Raw genomic sequence first — 20,628 nt, 5'->3', positions numbered from 1 at the left:
TAGGCCATCTTAATTGGTTCTAACCTAAGGAAGCCTTCCATAGAATGTATTGTTTGTGGCTAGACCCGCTCTCGGGCTAGAGGAATTGTTTGTGTCCGCACTTAGAAGTTTACCTACACCACAAATTGGTGACTCCACTGGGGATTGAATCCTTTTTTTGCTTGTTTGTAATTCCATGGTTTTGTGTGAAATTTTCTAGTATCACCCTTTCCCTTTATTTCTATCTACTCTGCCTTATTTACTACTATGGGTTTGAAATTTACAGTAGCAAGTCTGGTCTCATCCTTTGAATTTTTTTTTATTTTTTCCTTGTATCCTCGGCCAGCACGCTTATTTCGCTGGCAGTCACACCGAACGACATGATATACTCAGGAACAGTTGCACTAACCCCCTTCTAGCGTGATATACTCAGGGACAGTCGTGCCAACCCCCTTCTGGCGCTTGTTTTCTATTACGTAGTCGCACCGATGCCTATAGGTGAAGATTAGGGTTTACCCAAGATCTTGACTAGTGTATCTTGCTCTCTTGATTTCTGCCTTGTAACTCGTTTAGACTATTTTCTCCCTGACTGGAAAGCTGCATTTTGACTTGGTTTATTTTCTTGTTGATTTGCCTTCTTTTCACTTCATTTCTTGAGTCTATGGATGGTTTATACCCCTAGGGCATGTAGATTGTCATCCACTCAGTTGGTTGTGAACTCAGTGAGTCAAGATGTTTGTGAATTTACTCCTTGGATTTTGTTTATAGTCCTCTTACTGCTTTGATCTCCATCACACAAGTTTGAAAAGTTTTGTTTCCTTGTTTAAACGTCTCTTTTCTGGCATAGATCACATTTCTTGTCTTGTTGTTGGTAGAGTCATTGCTTAATTATTTTGAAAGAGAGTCTCTTTTGTGCCTTTTCATTTGCTTGAGGATTGATTGTCTCGAAAACTTTTTCATTGAAATATTTCATGAAATATTTGTTTTGTCGTTTCATAAGAAGCACATAATTCTAGTTTTCTGAATCAATATGTTACAATAGTTAGCATCATTGAAGAATAAGGTTGCATTTGCATTTGAAAATAAAAAAGAATTATCTTCACTCTTGAAAGGACTGTTTGGAGTGCACTTGTTAGGAAACTAAGAATTGGAAATAGTTTTTTCATTAGTTTATTTTCGAAAGGTAAAGTAGTGAAAATATCATTTTTTCTTTCAATTGCTTCGTTGTTCGCATTTGATTGTGTTTTCTACCCTCTCTAGTGTAGATGATTCATCAAATTGAAAGAGTCTTGTCTCATTTAGCTGCATATAGGACTTTTGGAGTCACATCGCTAAGGTTTGAAAACTGAGACATAGTTCAAGATAGCCTTTAAAATGAACTCAATTAACCTAAGGCGCATTTGAAACCTAACTATCACATCTAGAAGGTCTTGGCTAGAGACATGTTTCGACATCTTTAAACCTAGCAGTTTTTGTTAGCTTCAGCACTAGACAATGCCAGTACGGACTTGTGCTCCCCATACCGTCGAGTATATAAAGGGATACCCCACTAGGCTACAATCCTTTATCCATAGGAAGCCGAGTCTATTGCCTTGTAAACGTGATACACCGAACATAGCATTCAGGGAGATTGCCTACCCGTACTTCTCGGTTATCCGAGAGGTATTCTATAGTTCACAGTTACCTAGTAATACTTTTTACCTAGATCATCCAGAGTAGTCATTTGATATTTATGACTCATTAAACTTAAAATATTATCTGATCTTTTTTCCTTTTGATCTCGTTTCCAATTGAAAGTGATAGAGTCATCTTTTCTTCTTTATCGACTCTTAAAACATGAAAGAGCACCAGTTTATTTATGTGTCTTTAAAAATTGTTGCCCACACTCTTATAACATCATGTTAGTCTCTTCAAGACCAAATCATGAGTATTCCTTAAAGTACATTTTAAAGCATTGAAATTTACTCTATTTTCCTGATACTTGAGACAAAGGCATTGTGGCTGAACCATCTGGTTCGCCTAGTTCCTCTTCCTCTCCTCTGTTTAAAAGATTGTTAGAGGAGCCATTTCCTGAATTATCGCAGTCACTTGAGGACCAAGGTGTTGAACTCGGAATTGTTCTAAGAATTCAACCTTTGTCATCTCATCCTCCACCTCCTTCAGATACCAGGTCACTGTCTGATATTGGCTAGGAATCCCCAGACAATCCTGTCCAGACTCCTAAGAGTTTTCTGACTACTGAAATTCAGCTTGGATTGGTTGTATATCCTCTGAATCATTTGTTCAACCCTATTGAGATATCACTGTAGTGTCTGTATAGTCTATACGATCAGCCATGTATTCCTTTGGAATTATCCCCTCAAACATCTTTGGTCATTCGTTGTCACCTCTTTCTACCCATGGGGTTCGAAGGCGACGCTCCAGTCTCCTCTCCAGATCACTAGGAGGTTTCCACTCCACAAACTATCAAAGAGGAAGAACATCAGTTTCCTCCTAAAGGTTTCACTTACACAGGAAGCATTCCTATCAGTATTTATAGGGATTCACCACCTAATTATGTGAATTTAGCACAATTGGTCTCCGGTACACCTAGTGCCTCATCACTTTATCACAACCCTGTTTGGGCATCTAGTGCTATGCCTACCACATTCTGTTCATTTAGAACCTGACCTCCCAACAGATGATGACTTCTACAGTTACTTCAGTCCCGATGCAACCCACTATTCCGAACCCTCTTGTATCGTCTATCTGTAGTAATTTACAAGGTAAGTTCCTCAGACAGAACACCAAAAGGACACCGCTCACAACTAGATCGCAGATCAATACACCAGTATTTTGACGTGGTTAAAACCCTCAAAGAGGGAAACAGTCCACGGACTGAACCAACGCAGCCACTTCAGGCAATTTATTAATAAAAGAATGAAAATTTACATATGTTTCTCTCATGCACGGATTACCCTACAAATGACCCTCCATGCGCTTTAAATAGAATTCATGGACCAATCGGGTGTCAAGCCACGGATCAAGTGTCGGTAATACCAAGGAGAGAATGAACCGTCGGATCACTACATATCGTGACCGTCGGATTGTAAGTTACAAAATTTACAACAGTAAAGAAACGTAGTTTACCTAACTCTACACAAGACCAAGTTGTACTTAACTATTTCCTATGTGTCGGAATATCCTAACATCCCCCCTTAAGAACAACTTGGGATAGGATTGAAGGATTTACAAATATGACACAATAGGAGAAGGAAGGAGGCACTAGAGCCTATCCCCCCTTAGTGACAACTTCCTGAACTCCAACCATAAATCAAAGTTTAGTGAACTTCGCCTCTGTGAGAGCCTTTGCGAAGATGTCTACAACTTGATCATCTGTTGAACAATATTGCACTTCAAGAACATGGTCGTGAATGAGCTTTCTGATGAAGTGCATGTGCAGTTCAATGTGTTTGCTGCACTGATGTTGGATTGGATCTTTGCATAGCTGAATGGCACTTTGATTATCACACCAAAGTGTAGTCGGATGCTGCTGCTCAAAGCCAAATTCTGACAGGATCTGACGAAGCCACAAGGCTTCCTTACTAGCTTCTACGGCACCACGATACTCTGCTTCTGCTGATGAAAGAGAAATGGAACCTTGTTTCTTGCAAGCCCATGTAATAGGTCCTAAACCAAGAGTGAACACATAACCGGTAGTAGACTTCTGATCATCAGGGTCACCAGCCCAATCGGAATCAGTGAAACCAACCAATAGAGGAGATGCTTCGGCACTGTAATGAATCCCAAACTGAACTGTACCTCGAACATAACAAAGTATTCTTTTAGCTGCTTTCCAATGACTTTCACGGGGGTTTTTCATGAACCGAGCAACAAGGCCAACAACAAAGGAAAGGTCAGGATGAGTATGGGTTAGATACAAAAGTTTTCCTACAAGTTGACGGTATAAGGTAGCATCAACTTTAGGAGAAGTACAAGTGACTGAAAGTTTGACTCCAGACTGAAACGGAGAAGGGGCTGGCTTACAGTCTTCCATGTGAAAATGGAGTAGAATATCACAGGCATACTTGGATTGGGAAAGAGAAATACCCTCCTTGGATTGCAAGACTTGAAGACCGAGAAAATAGTGTAAGTGTCCTAAGTCTGTCATTTCAAATTTCCTTTTAAGGCTAGATTTCACATGGTTTATAAGGTTGGGATCACTACCAGTAAGAATAAGATCATCGACATAAAGAACAAGGATGATAAGAGAGTTGCCCACTTTCTTGGTGTAGACAGTATTGTCAGAATGACACCTAGAAAAGCCAGATTCTAAAAGAAAGCTATCCATTTTGGCATACCAAGCCCGAGGAGCTTGCTTGAGACCATAAAGGGATTTCTTAAGTCGACATACAAGCCTGGAGTCTGTTTGTATGAAGCCAATGGGTTGTTCCATATAGATTTCTTCATGCAAGTCCCCATGCAAGAAGGCAGATTTAACATCCATCTGATGGACTTCCCATTTGAAAGAGGCAACAAGGGAAAGAACAAGGTGGATAGAGTTCATTTTGGCAACAGAGGAGAAGGTTTCAGTGTAGTCAATGCCTTCAACCTGTGAAAATCCTTTAGCAACAAGACGAGCTTTATGTTTATCAACTTTCCCATCTGGTCCATACTTGGTTCTGTCAACCCATTTGCATCTAACAAGTTTTCGTCCCTTTGGTAGAGGAACAAGATCCCATGTATCATTTGCCAATAATGAATGATATTCTTCATTCATAGCTGCTTCCCAATCTGGATGTCCTGAAGCTTCTGCAAAGGTGTCAGGATCATAATTTACTGGAGCTTGAGCCAGTAAAGAAGAGGCTCTCTCGAACTGAGAACATGTGCATCGCTAATTTGTAGGATCATCGGCAAGATCGCCTGCTGCATCTCGAGTAGCACGAACCCATTTTGGAAGCTCAGGAGCTGAAGGAGGATCCTGAGATGGTGGGGGAGGATTTTCATCCTCACTTTCATCATCTGAAGAAGAAATGTTTTCAAAGGTAGAAGAGATAGGGAGAGGTGGCACATCCGCCAGACTAGGCTCGCAAGCCGATATATTTTCATCAAATTTTACATCTCTTCTAATGATAACATTTTTGGACTTAAATGGAATAAGTCTATAGCCTTTGACATCTTCAAAATATCCAACAAAAGTACATTTTTCACTCTTAGGTTCTAAAGCTTTATGCTTTTCATCTGGAATATGGGCCCACGCTTCACTTCCAAAAACACGAAAGTGACTTACATCTGGTTTTATTGAGCTCCATGCTTCTTCTGGAGTGATATTCTTTAAAGCCTTAGTAGGAGTGCGATTTATTATGTAATTTGCACAGTTAATTGCTTCTGCCCAAAAACTAAGACCAAGTCCTTTAGATTGTAGCATACAATTAGCCATTTCCTTTAAGGTGTGATTCTTCCTTTCAGCTACACCATTTTGTTGTGGAGTATATGGAACAGAATGTTGCATTTGAATTCCATTCTCAGTGCAATAGTTGATGAATGTGTTTTTAACATATTCTCCGCCATTATCAGATCTTAACTTAAGAATTTGATGTCCAGATTGTTTTTCAACAAAGGCCTTGAAGGCCAAAAAAGTGTTAAATACTTCACTCTTGAGTTTTAAGAAGTATACCCAAGTGCGTCTGGAGAAATCATCAATAAAATTTAAGAAATACTTGCAGCCAGAGAATGACACAACTAGAAGTGGACCACATAAATCACTATGCACAAGCTGTAAAGGGGTTGAGGCGTGCCAAGAGGCACGTTTTTCAAAACTGTCCCGGTGATGTTTTCCGAGTACACATCCGGAACAAACACCATCTCTGCAAGATACCATAGGAAGACCTGTCACCATATTTTCTTTACATAGATGTTGAAGGGAGCGATAGTTTAAGTGACCAAATCGCTCATGCCAAAGTTTGCTCACGTCATCGTTATGAGCAACAAATACTGAGGGAAGATTTGATGACCCAAAGTTGTGAAACTTATACAACCTTGTAGAATCATCAGCAATGCCAGTAGCCAAAATCTATTTAGGATCTCTTAAGTCCTTGATTACAACATCATGAGGTGCAAATTCAACGATTTTACCTTCACCTGAATGAGTTATCTGATATACAGATAGAAGGTTGCAGGATAAGGTTGGAACACATAATACATCATTAAACTGAGCATTGTCTAGATGAACACTTCCAGTCCCTACAACATTAAGAGATCTTTCATCACCAACATATATATTTTTGGTGTTACAATCATTTAAAGAAGAAAACATGGATTTGTTTTTGGCCATGTGATAAGAAGCTCCAGAGTCAATGAGCCACTCATGAGAATGAGAAGAAGAAGATACATTTAATGCATAGCCAGACCGAGATGCTTGACAACCACATGCAGAAAGTGCCATTCCTGAAGATGAAGTTGAATTTGAAGATTGCCCCAAATGGATGTTATGCTTCTTCATTGCTGCTTCCAAGGCTTCCATCTTCTTAAAGCATTTTGATTCTAAGTGCCCATCTCGATTACAAAAATTGCAATGTCTATCTGTCTTCTTCCCTTTGCTTTTATTTGTCTTATCATTTTGTTGAAATGATTTTTCATTTTGGGGCTGAAATTGCTTAGGACCCTTATTTGGTTTAGGACCATTCTTTTTAAGATATTACTTCTTAGGATTCTTTGAATTTGGTTGTTTTTGGGCGGCTAACGCTTTCTTGGAAGAGTTTCCAAGATTAAGAAGACCAAGGTGTAAGATTTTTTCTTGTTCTCTTATTAAAGAATCACAAAAAGAGTCGAAGGAAGGGGGCTTTTAGTCTGTTCCTTGAGAAATGAAGGCTTCTCTTGTGGAATGGAAGGTGGAAACAAACACATAGTAGGCTGGTCCCAACTTTGTAAGAATGGAATAGATAAGGTTAATATCTTCTTTCTTAACTTTAACACCTTCCAAAACATATCTAAGGGTCTTGAACTTGGACATGAAATCTTCAATGCAAGAAAAATTATTAGGGTCCAATGTAAGAAACTCATTTTCAAGTTGATGGGCTCTAATTTCATTTTTAATCCCAAAAACTTTATTGATTTGTTTCATTGCTTCATCAGGAGTATCAATTTCTGCAATATGGAATCTAAGATCTGGAGAAATAGACATCCCTCTCAATCCACGTGCTTGATCTTGCCTATTTTCCCATTTAGCAACCTTATCTTCATCCTTCGGTTTCTTTTCTTGGCCTGAGGATATTCTGTAGAGACCTTTACTTCTAAGTAAATCCTCAATGTAAGCCAACCATTGGAAGTAGTTGGTGCTGTCAAGGGTAACTTGGTATTGACTTTCCATTTCATTGGAAACTGAAGCTAAAGATGCTGAAAATAAGTGTTCCAATGGATAGATCTCGAAAAATTAGGCTGGCTTAAAAAAAAGGCTTTGAAAACGGCTTCCGGATGAAGAAGTTATGGCTTTTTGAAAAAACGTTGTTGAAGTTGCCGACGAAGTGCGGGAATGTGCGGAAATGAAAAAATCTGCCCCCAAAAAATGGAGACTTGAACCCAAGACCTCTACTCGCTTAGAATAGCTTTGAACCAATTGATCTATACAAAAAAATTTAGAGAGAGAGAGAGATGCTTTGGGTTGCGTGCTTGCTTTGAGAAGGCTCTTTTTCCCTACAGAAACAAAAACACAAAACCCAACACGGACATGCAAAGAAAATGAACCTTACGGCTTGAAGTTAGCTTTAGCCGAAAAACTAAATATTTTCAAAAAATGAACCTTGTGGCTCAAAGTTAGCTTTGGCCGGAAACTAAATATTTTCCTCAATGTTTCTGATTTTCTGAGATCACCCTAAGGTGCAGGGAAAAGAGCATACGCATGAGAAAAATCCTTCCTTTATGTTTCTAATTTGCCCAAATCGCATAGAGTCGCAGGGCAAAGAGCATACGCAGAAATGAAAGGTATAGATCCGGTAATAAAAAGGCTAAATAAACCGAAACCGAAATAAACAGAGAGAAAATAACACTAAACTGCAAATAAACACTGTATACCTCCAGATCTTAAAAATGACGCAACTAGGGCTACCAGAAACCTTTTCACGTGAAACGAAAGGGGTTCTTCACTGGAACAGATGCTTCCAACACAACAAGTAGTCCTCTCGGCCTGAAAGTAGTCAGAAACAGCAGATCTAGGAAACGAAAATCGGATGCAGTTCTACCGGCTTCAGATTTGGATCACCAACGGACGCGGCCCTCAAATAGCTCTGATACCATGTCGGAATTTACAGGGTAAGTTCCTCAGACAAAACACCAAAAGGACACCGCTCACAACCAGATCGCAGATCAATACACCAGTATTTTGACGTGGTTAAAACCCTCAAAGAGGGAAATCGTCCATGGCCTGAGCCAACGCGGCCACTTCAGGCAATTTATTAATAAAAGAATGAAAATTTACATATGTTTCTCTCATGCACGGATTACCCTACAAATGACCCTCCATGCGCTTTAAATAGAATTCATGGACCAATCGGCTGTCAAGCCACGGATCAAGTGTCGGTAATACCGAGGAGAGAATGAACCGTCGGATCACTACATATCGTGACCGTCGGATTGTAAGTTACAAAATGTACAAGGGTAAAGAAACACACTTTACCTAACTCTATACCTAACTCTACACTAGACCAAGTTGTACTTAACTATGTCCTATGTGTCAGAATATCCTAACACTATCCATGTCACCCGTCCGGTTCAACCGATGGTCTTGAGTCATGCTGTTGTCAGTTCTTCGACCCCTCCAGTAAGTGGAAAAGGTGTACCACTGCGTGGGCGGAAGAATCTGAATTTTTCTATGGTGTCAGGCACAACCAATGTGAGTATCTCACAACCGCACAGGATTGGGATGAACCAGCCTTCTTCTGGTGCTCTTCAAAACCCTATTGGTCTACTGGATCAAGAAATGTTCAGTGCCAACAAGTCCAAAATCTCGTTGATCCGTTTGGGTCAGGAAATTTCCAGTATCAGCAGCCTTATGAGACTCAAGTTCAGTACCAAACTCCTTATGTTCCATATAGTTCCCATGGAATGGTCAATCCGCCCTACATCCTGCATCCTAGATAGTATGTTTAGCCTCGTCCGTCCTCCTTTCCTTGTGGCTATGGCCAGGTACAGTTCAGAAATTTTCAAGGTCTCAATCCAGGAGCCGTTCAAGTACCCTTGCAGCAGCAAGGAAAACCTCTGCAACAACAAGGGAAACCTTTGTTACAGTAAGGGCAATCCATGTAGTAGTAGGGGCAGATGATGTCACAACAAGGAAAACTGTAACAACCGCAGTGGAAACCCTCACAACAATTGTAGAAAACCATGCAGCCACAAATGCAATATGCTCAGCAAACTTCCTAGCCTATGTCTTTGCAAGGCCAACCTCTGTAGCCATAGTGACAACCTTTGCAGCCACAAGGTTAGCCCTTGTAGCAGCAGGGCCCACCCGGGTAGCAGAAACCATCATATACATATCAACTAGGTCAACCCTTGCAAGGACAAGGTCAGGGTCAAGTCCTGTAGCAGCAGGTTCAAAATCCCTATGTCCAAGGGCAGCAAGTACAAAATCCTTATGTCCAAGGGCAGTAAGTCCAAAATCATCTTGTTAAGGGGTAGCAGGTTCAAAACCCATAAGTACAGGGACAACAGGTGCAGTATCCATATCTCCAAGGTCAATAGGCTCAACAACCTTCTAACCTGTATGTTTCTTATCAACAACCTATGACTGGATAGTTTCAAGGTTTTCAAGGTCAAAATTCTCCCTATGGGCAAGGTAACCTACAGTGGGGGAAAAATCAAATGCCGCATGGATAGAGCCCTCCACTATGGTTCCAAAATCCTCACCAGCAAGGATGGGTTCCTCCGGTTGGACACACTTATCAACCTGCAATGCCTTTCAATACTCAATTGTCATTCTTGGCTACACTAGAGTTGCTAGATGTGTCTTGTCTTACGAATGATCCAATTCTTCATTCGCCATATTCGCCTCTAGTTCCATCCAAGGTCTTGAGCGACTATCCAAAGTTCGATGGAAAAGAAAAAGAAGGTCCCTAAGCCCATGTGATGACATATCACCTCTGGTGCTCTTTGAATTCTTACGTTGATGATTCTATTTTTCTCCATATTTTCCAACGAACTCTTACAGGCGCTGCAACCAACTGGTACATCGATCTCCCTCGAAGTACTTATCATGAATTCAACTCTTTAGCCATGGCTTTCCTCATGCATTTTCATTTGTCCGTTCGCTATGAAACTGACACCTATTTGCTCGCATCACTCAAGAAAAATACTGTGACACACATCTCTAATCACATCCATGAATGGAGACGTAGGTGTCACGTGATCAAGTTCGAGATTGCTGATCAGTTACTGACCAAATGGTTTACCAAGTCATTCATTGCTCCAATTGCTAGCGATATAGCTATGGGTGGGTGCGTTATAGAGGAGCAAGCCATTGCTTGTGCCCAGTACCTAGATCTTTTTTACTCCCAGTCTGGCACTTTGTATGAGTTATTACCTGATGCTCTGAGGCCATCATCCGATCCAACGACATTGAAGTCACATGCTACACCTCTTTCAATGGAGTAATTGGTTCAGTGTCTTAGGCCCCTGCAAAATATTCTTCCAAACAAAAGTCGGTCTCGAACACTACTTCCAATAGTCCCTCCCAAAATTCACCTAGCCCTAGTAAAATTCAAAGGTCTACACTCTCCAGTTTACACAGCAGACAAATCCTCAAAAGTTAAGAAGAAAGGAAAAGGCAAGGGTAAAGTCAATGCCCCAAAACAGGGTCCTCCTAAGTCATCTGCTGGTGATGTTTCACAACGAAAGCCTAAGTATCCATGCCTCATTTGTGAGGAGGATCACTATACTAAGGATTTTCTCTGATGATCTGAAGTTAGTTGCTTGCTCAAAGGGACCCCAACTATCCTGAAAGAGCCGTTTCCATCTTAGCAGACTCAAATGATAGACCAACCTCAATCATCTGCTTCCTTAGGTTCATAAGTGTTCATGATGAGTACGCCAATTAATGGGGCTACTAGATAAAAAGATTATCAAACTCCTGCTTTGACAGCCGGGAAAGAGAAAGAGGCCACCCCTTCTTCTTTTTCCCCATTGAGTTCTGGTCCTCTCCATATCAAGTGACCTAACCCTAATTCCACCATTCTTCCACCTTCTCGAGGTGTGCTAAGGAAGTCCTCGTATAATCCCAATGCTTGAGCCTCTTAACATTATAATGTTATTGAGGATTTGGCTTAGGTGCCATTAGCTATGTCTGCTCTCGAGGTACTTCAAAGTTGTCTGTCCCAACGAAAGTTATTACTATCAGCTATTGGGGGTATTGATCCTACTGATTCTAATCTGAAATGTTTTTATCTAGAGAACCACGTTCCACATTTTCCTCATCAGATTGCCTTTCTCATTCAGGTAATCATCAATGAGAAAACCGTTCATAGGACCGTGATCGATGAAGGTGCCTCTACCTATATCATGTCAGTCACTTTTTGGAAGGAAATTGGTTCTCCTACCCTGAACCAATCCCCTAACACTTTGGAATCTTTTGATGGACATGATTCGTGGCCATTCGGTGTCTTACCCAACCTTGCCATTACTTAGGAAGGAAAGACAATACATGTCGAAGTAGATATTGTTGATGTTAATCTCAATTATAATCTTCTACTCGGACAGAGTTGGATCCATGCCATGCATGTTGTAGCCTCCTCCTTGTTCCGCGTGATTCGTTTTCCCCATCAAGGGAAGATAGTCACAGTCAACCAACTATCCTTCTTTGACTCTTCGTCTTTAGATGGCAACATTCCATATGTCAAGCACACCCTCCTTATGAGTGTGGGGGAAGGACTCTTTAAAGATCCTGCTATGATGGGTACCTTTCTGATACCACCTCCTCATGTTTCCTCTGTTAACATGATTTCGGTCAAGTCTGATCCTTGGGTCATTCCCTATCTGGATCTTGTCGACACATGGGGTGAGGTAATGCTGTTAAGTCCCACCAAAATTAACTACGTGGAAATTTTTTCGGCTTCACCTCCAGTGTCCTCTACTTATCTTGTTTCGAAAACATCTCTTGACGTGTTTTCTCAATCCTTGTGGCTTAGTTCTGACCTGGTGGTCATGTCTATGTGTCTTGAGCAGTTCTCTTCTCCACTGCCTATTGACATGTCAGTTTCACCTGCCATTGTCAAGCTCTTTAAATTGAGGGCCCCTTTATCCCCTCATGGATTCAGGTTTTTTCTCCCTCCCCGAGTTTTTACCAACTGCCCATTATTGCAATGGGTTTGTCATCAGACTCGTAACCCTCCCTCACCCAGGGGGCATGGGGGCAACGCCTTATATGAGTTATAATATATTATTTGGCGGAGTTGATGCTTACTCGTCATGGCAACGGTAAAACTCCAATGCTCATCTGTGTTGATTGATTACCCAAGTCCCAGAATGGACTCTCTCAAAAATTACTATGCTTAGGTTATCTTGCATGGTCACTTATGTACATTAGTGTACCATTCATTTTTGTGCAGTGTGGTTTGGTGTGTTGGTTTTCAAGCAATTTTCATGCTCACTATGTTTTTGCTTACTTTGTAGATGTTTGTGACTCATATTGGTTTCGCTAATGGTGCTTGCCGTAGTACCCAGAATTTATCCTCCACAGCATGTGCCAGTTATGATCCCCATGCTGAGTTGATTGATCTTCAAGGTATTTGTTTAGGATTAACAACCAATAACATTTCTAAGTACAACGCGGTTATCGAATTGTTGTTGGAAGCCATCACTCTTGACATTCTAGAATTGGTTGCCAACCTAGATTCACAGCTTGTCGTCCTTCAACTCAACGGTCAATATTCTGTCAGAAATCCTCAAATATTGAGAATGTATCTACGTATTCGTCTAGTGGAGAATTTTTTGATTATATTACATATCATCGTATTCCTAGACATATGAATACATTGACACACACATTACCTAATTATGTGCTAGATAGACATTTACAAAACATGTGAAAAGCAAGAAAAAATTATTTGTACCATAGTTAGTAAGAAAATACAACATATGTGTGTGTGTGTGTCCTTAGTTTTTGATACATCCAAAACCCCAAAAAATAATATGTGTGTCCGAAATACATCGGTGGCTCGCAGGCCTCAAAAATGTCAGGCCAGGTAGTAACTCCTCAACCAAAAATTGATTCGTGTTTATTCCTTCAGGTAGGTCTTCATTAAATACATGAGGGAGAGACTGTTTAGTTCATCTCCCAACGACTATTCATATTATTCATTTATCTATTTACATTATATTCACCCAATCATGAGGATTAGGTATCAACATTCCCCCCCTTAATCTGAAGGGATGTTGGTGAGTCCAAGCATCATTCTGAATTGTTCAAGCTTTTCTCTTCCAAGCGCTTTGGTGAAGATGTCTGTAATTTTCTCATTTGTGGAACAATGACAGAGATGGATTGTTTTGGCCTCAACATGATGTCGAATTAGATGATATTTAGTATTGATGTGCTTCGTTCGATCATGGAAATTTGGGTTCTCTTGAGGGCCCCGAAATCAGGTCAACAACAAGGGGGATACCCACCCGGTCGGGAACCTGGTTGGCGGCTCCTTGCCCGTTTGGTGTAGAGGGTCCGACTGGGGATAATGGGACCAGCTTCCCAATCTAAAAGATGTGTGTGTGTGTGTGTGTGTGTAGATTTTTATGATGCTAATCTAGAGGTAATTTTAAGCTAATTTAATTCTAGACTCTAAAATGACTCTATGCTACTATAATCTAACAAAAACAGCACATCTAATCTATACTAACCCGGGGTAGAATTATTTCATTATGCGATCTAAAAAGATTTCATACAACAACTCGTAATAAAGATCATTCAGCTATCATAAGAATATAAATCAATTAAGATAAACCATTCTGCATAAGAAGTTAGGCAAAACAGTTGTGAACAACATATCGCATAATCATTTATTCATATGTCAAGCACAAACAAATGACTCCACCGTACAAAAGTTCCAAATGGTAACCCACACACTCATACATTAACATACAAACAACTCAGCTGTATATCACTCTAAGAATATGAGCAGAAATTAATCAAGAGATAAAAGTACCATTTATGACTGATTTCACTCACAAACTTCAAGCAATAATGATTTATCTCTACTTACTTCTAACATCTACTAAGAGCACAGAAGTGCAACATCAGTAGCAGACATTAAAATGTAAACATAAATAAATCTCGATCCATCCATTCATCAAAAACCCCCTCCGAGGGTGCAAAAGTGCATGTTCTGAGGACAAGTTTTTTGACAAATTTCCGGACCCTTCTCCAAATGCCATTAGAAGGGTTAAATACTACTAACTAACTAATATTAATTACACAAATTTAGGAAACAGCTTCAAATGACCGCCCTTTTACTAAAACAAATTTATTTCTAAAAATTGAATCTAATTTCTAACCGTTTCTGTATCTGCTCCTTAATGCTGTAAGCAATGCAAGGTTCGCCTGGAAAGAGTCGGCTAGTTGTCTTTTTCCTTTGCTCGAGCGATAAAAGTAGAAATAACAAAAGCTGGCACCTCTTTCTGACAAACTAGAAGATATTTTTTAAAATCTTCCTCTGGCTGGGTGTATTTGCTTTGTGTATACTTAGTATAACCCAGATTTCTTTCAAACTGATTGTGTTGTTGCTATTTCGGTTTCTGGCCATGCGAATGACTCAATGAGTTAGGGATTTCGTTTCCTGGACAATCTTCCGTTTCGAAAATTGCTTCCATTCTTTGTTCCAGGATTTTCTAGAGCGTCCTCCCTCTTCAGCGTTTTTTTTTTTGCTTTATCCAATCTGAGCTTCAGGATCTTTTGCAAACATGCTGCTTTTGTGCGCCTTTGACTCTGAGCCTTGGATAGTCTATTTTCATCAGTGTCTGTTGAGTGATACTCTGGAATCCGCGGCCCTGCTGCATGCGGCATCCATTTGCGAAGGCATATCCTCTCTGTTCATCTAGTATTGGCGCTTTCCCCTTTTCTTTAGATGTTTCCTGCATATAGATTTATATTAGTTGCTGCCTTACAGTTCACGCAAAGGAAAAGAGAATTGACGAAAAGATTCACATGAAAGCTTTAAGTTCTAATGAATGCATAATCATGACACTCATAATGACTTGACTCTTCGAAAAAGGCAACACGATCATCTTTGGATACTCAGGCGTGCAATCATTAATTTCCCTTAAGGTGCGCACTCCATTTTGGGTTTACAGATCAGGCCGAAGAAACTTTGCGATGAGTGGTTTCTGCGATTCGCATCGCAGCAATTGATAGTCTCATTCGTCGCAGATCGCAAATCGCAAAATCGCAGGTCGTAGGATCGCAGATCGCAAACCGCAAGATCGCAATTTTCATTTGATCAATGTGTGTTGCTTTTACGACGTTGCGATATGCGACGTCGCATATCGGCCGTCGGCGATTCCTTAGATTTTCTTTTAAAGTCGCTTTCAGAATATGCGATGCGATGAATGTCGCATCACTTCTTTGCAGCTTATTTATGCGCATAGGAAAACACTTCACTCTCTCTTTGCGATGCGATATAGCTTTTAAAGAGTTAAATACAAAAATTTTGATAAAAATATTTTTGGGATTTTTTGTTAAGGGTCCCCCTTTGCTTGATGTTATTGCTAATACCAAACAAAGAGGGGGGTTGTTGGTGACCACAACAATGGCGATTCACTGTGAAGAACCAGTTATCTCTGCTTTTCTATTGACATTTCCACTTCCGAAACAAAAAAAATTTCATGTCTAAATTTTGTTATGGACAGATAGAGTAGATTACCCCTTATCCTGTCAATGATACTTTGTCTCAACCTTTCTTTTATTCCAATTGTCTGCTTCCTTAGGCTTAGTTCTTGCATTCATACCAGACATTACTTGGTCCTTTTTAAAGATAAAATAAGGTCTTCTCTGCGTACTGGCTTTAAAATATGCTCATTTGTCGTAGGTAGAGCCTCTGCTGCCCGCAAGCGTCCATAGCCTCGACAGGGTTACCATGTTATCCAGCAATGATCCTTTTTCCTGCTTGAGGTTATTTACAACATTTCAGAGAAAAACCCTTTTTGACACTTTTTCCTTTTTTACTCTCTAAAGAACAATGTCTTGGTTTGGTGGCCAAATTATGACACAGTCATTCACTTGATTTACACTTTTGCTGAACAAGCTGGCTCGTGATGAGACCCCTTGTCTTTTGATTGCAACAATCTTGAGTCGTTGCCCTGTTTTGATAGATAGTATTGGAAAAGTCAGCAAGTTATAATATCTGTGATCATGATAAGCCGGCTCGTGATGAGACCTCTTATTCTTTGAGATGTAGTGTTTTCTCGGATTGTTTCTCTGAATGCTGCGGTTTCCTTTAGCAGGGAGGAAGTCATTGTTTTTCCTTAAGAAAGCTCTGGATGACAATAATAGAGTTTGAAAACAACAGCTTTACAGAGAATATTTATTTTATTATTGATGATACCTTTCATTGTGCTGGCATAAAACAGTTTTTTACCAAAGGTTGCTTTCATCAAAGTTTTTTGGGAGGTTGAAACTAATATCATATTCAGGTTAAAGTTAACTCTATTTTTCAATAATAAAAATCAGATTTTTCGAAAAGTTTTGCTATTTGTACAAGTGAAATAAAAATCTAATAGAGAGTTGGTGTGCTCTTTCATGAATCCTTTTCAATGATCATTTACAACCGGTTTTATTTATAAGAAAGAAAAAAAACTAAAAAGAAACTAAAACTATCCTACAAAAATAGAAGAATGATCTTCTATGGAAAATACTTTTTAAGAATCTGTCCATTCACAGGCAAAGAATCTCTTCTACCTGCCAAATCCTACAACAAAAACGTCGATGGGCCTATGACTTCTATAATCTGAAAAGGACCAAGCCACAACTTCTCAAATTTCGTATGTTTGCCCTTTTCTTCATGAGCCTTATCCCATTTCAAAACTAAATCTCCCATCTGAAAGTTCTTTCTGGTTATGATGCTTGAGTCAAAAGAGGATTTTATTAGTGCTTGGTGATGAGCATGGGTTTTCTCAGCTTGTTCTCGGCGTTCTTCTAGTTTGATTATCTCCATTTGTCTCAGTTGTAAAGAGGAAGTAGATACTTCATCGATGTGTTGCACTAAAGATAAAGAGGGAATGACTAAGTGAGTTGGAAGAACCACTTCTTTCCCATAAACTAAATTAAAGGGAGAAGTGTCGATTGAAGCTTTCTTCGTGATTCTATCTGCCCATAAAGCATTTACCAGGGCTTTGTGCCAATTCTTTTGGTTTTGGTCGACTGTTCTTTTAATAATCCTGATTAGGTTTTTGTTTGTTGATTCAACCAACCCATTACCTTGCGGATAGTAATTGGTAGAATATTTCAGTTTGAACCCTCTTTTCAGTGCAAACTCAGTCATTGCATTTCCAGAAAAGTATGATGCATTATCAAATATTAAGGCCGTTGGCAATCCAAACCTAGTGATGATAAATTGATCTATGAATTCAATAATGTTTTCAGAATTAACTGTATTGAGAGGAACTGCTTCTACCCATTTAGTAAAATAATCTGTTGCCGTGAGGATATACCTATGCTGCTTAGAAGAGTGAGGAATGATATCACCTATTATGTCCAAGCCCCATTGGCTGAATGGTTGCTCGATGTTAACCGGCTGTAGTGGCATGGACAATTTCCTTTGTTTCCCTGCAGCAGTCTGGCAGATTTGGCATTTCCTTACGTAATTGTATGAGTCTTTGAATAGCGTGGGCCAATATTATCTTGCACGTAATATCTTATGCGTAGTAGCTTCTCCAGCATAGTGTCCACCTGCTGGTCCATCGTGGAGTTCCTCATACGTGTGTACCTCTTCAGATGAGTTCTCAGGAATTTGCGACGCTTCGGCTAACATCTTGCAGAAGCCTTGACCTCTTACGATGTTTGCTGGTTTGATCTCAAGATCATATTATTGTAAAGCGGTAATCCAATTTTCTCTCTTTTCGCCCACGTCCTTCTGTACCAAAAGGTTTCTTACCGCTGGAAACGGTACTACGACTTTGGTATGGGCTTTAAGTAAGAAAGGTCTAAAATATTTGATCTCTTTAAAAACGGCATATGCCTGTTTCTCCACGTCTGAATAATTGAGTTCAGCACCTTGTAAGTTCGAGCTAAAGAATGCGATTGGAGCTTCCGCCTTCTCTTGATTTACTTGAGTTAAAATCGCGGCATAAGATTTCTCTGAGGAAAAAGTGTATAAGATGAAAGATTCTGAAAAATTTGGGGTAGCTAAAGATGGAGCGTTGATGATAGCTTGTTTGATCAAGTTGAATGCTTCATGCTCATCTTGACCCCATTTAAAATTTGAATTCTTTTTTATCATATTTTGTAAAGGAGAAATAATACGTGAAAAATCTGGGACAAACCTTTTTACAAAATTGATCTGTCCAAGGAAAGATTGCATGGCCTTTTTGTTATGGGGTATGGATATTTCGGAAATTTCTTTGATTCTGTCAGGTTCAATGTGAATACCAGATTTCGACACTATGAATCCAAGCAATTTCCCTTCACTTAATGCGAAAAAAGATTTCTTTGGGTTAAGTGAAATTCCATACCTTAAGCATATTTGAAAGATTTGTTTCAAATCTTTGAGATGGTCGCTTCGCTTCTTGGAGTACACTGTTATATCATCCAGGTAAATCACTACCGATTTATTGACTAAACCTTTAAACACGATGTCCATGGCTCTCTGAAAGGTAGCGCCAGCATTGATCAGACCAAATGGAATCTTCCGATATGCGTATGTGCCCCATTTGGTTCGGAATGTGGTTTTCAACTGATCATCGGGATGTACCAGCACTTGATTGTATCCTGAAAATCCATCCAGGAAAGACATTAATTCTGAGACCGCTACTGCCTGTAGTATTTGCTCCATAGGTGGGAGGGGAAAATTATCTTTCTGACAGGCTTTGTTGAGGTTTAGGAAATCAATACAGATTCTAATATCTCCGTTTTTCTTTCTAACGGGTACCATATTGGATACCCATTTGGAGTGTCTGATGGGGAAAATTATTCTGGCTCTCAACAATTTATTTAGCTCAGTCTTTATCTGATTTTCTAAGTTGGGGTGGATTTTTCTGAGCTTCTGCTGGACAGGTTTTTCATTGTCAATCATAGGGATAGTGTGTTGAATGATAGAAGTGTTGTATGTTTTCAGCTCATCGTAATTCCATGCAAAAACGTTTTTGTATTGTCTCAGAAGACGGATATATGCTGATTTTTCTTCAGGGGCTAGGCTGTGGCCCAGATTAACGTTTTGCGGCTTCTGATCGGTTCCTAGGTTCACTAATTCATAGTTCAGAGTTGAACTGTAGAGTTTAGAATTGGCAGACCTTTTAAACCGACTTTTCAAATCATATAAATCTTTTAACTTAACCACCGATTTAGGTATAGCATTATCAGTGCTATTTTGCTGAATTTGGTGATCATGATGGTCTTCGTCAATTATTTGATTTGAGTAGGATCCTTCAGAAGTGAGGAAATTTACAATGTCTGGATCGTCGTTGAATACTCTCCAGTTGGTGATGTTGTCAGGGATGGATGGTTTAAAGATTAATTCTATTGGAAACCTATCGGGACTAAAATCTTCAGAGGGAATAAGTCTAGAGGCTACGTTAGCTAACAGGTCTGCGCTCGCATTTTGGAGTCTTGGGATTGACGAAATATTGAATGCTATGAAATGTGAAGTCAGATATTGTACTAAAGATTAATAGTGCTTTAAATGACTTGATAGGAAATGTATGGTGTTACGTACCTGTTTGACGAAAATTTCGGAATCTCCAAAGACTTGAATATACTTAACATTCAACCCGATTTCTTTGTATAGGCCTTGCACCAAGGCTTCGTACTCTGCTGTATTGTTTGTGCAATCAAACTCAAGTCTGCATGTAAGCATGATCTTGTTCCCATCTGGGTTAATCAGAACGCATCCTGCTCCTGCTCCCTCGTTAGATTTAGAGCCATCAAATTATAATTTCCAAAATAAATATGTATTTACAGAGTTATCTAAAAAATTAAAACACTTTGAATCATCAGTTTGGGAAAAAATTTCAACTTGGGACACAACTGAATTTTCTAAGTAAGGTGAGGTGTGAGCATTGAAATTGCTGAGGAAAGAATCTACCGAGTAATTGCCTATGATACTGCTGTTGTATGCTATTGCTTCGTTCTCTCCTTCCAATTCTGTCACTATGTACTTTTGGTGCAATTCTCGTTCAACCTTTATTTGATTGGGTTTACCGTTGTAGGGTAACCACATGTGCGACCAGTCAGTTGAGAAATATCCGTGGAGTTTCGCGGACCAATCCCTGCTAAGAATTAAACCATAGAATTCAGGGATATCAGCTACTAGAATGTCGATAACCTGACATACTTTCGGGTTATATGACAGTGTTATGGTCACCTGGTTAAGTTCACCAATCACTTCGACTTGAGATCGATCAAGTTGAACTATGCGCACTGCGGATTTCTGAGGCTAAACATTCAATTTGGCACATATTGATCTGGGTAGAATATTCGTTGAAGAA

Source organism: Pinus tabuliformis, chromosome X (genome assembly GCF_031772625.1).
Source record: "Pinus tabuliformis cultivar Carrire ecotype Pingquan chromosome X, CPIR1, whole genome shotgun sequence".
Classification (NCBI taxonomy): Eukaryota; Viridiplantae; Streptophyta; class Pinopsida; order Pinales; family Pinaceae; genus Pinus; species Pinus tabuliformis.
The sequence above is the reverse complement of the archived record's forward strand: the minus strand, read 5'-3'. Positions refer to the sequence as shown.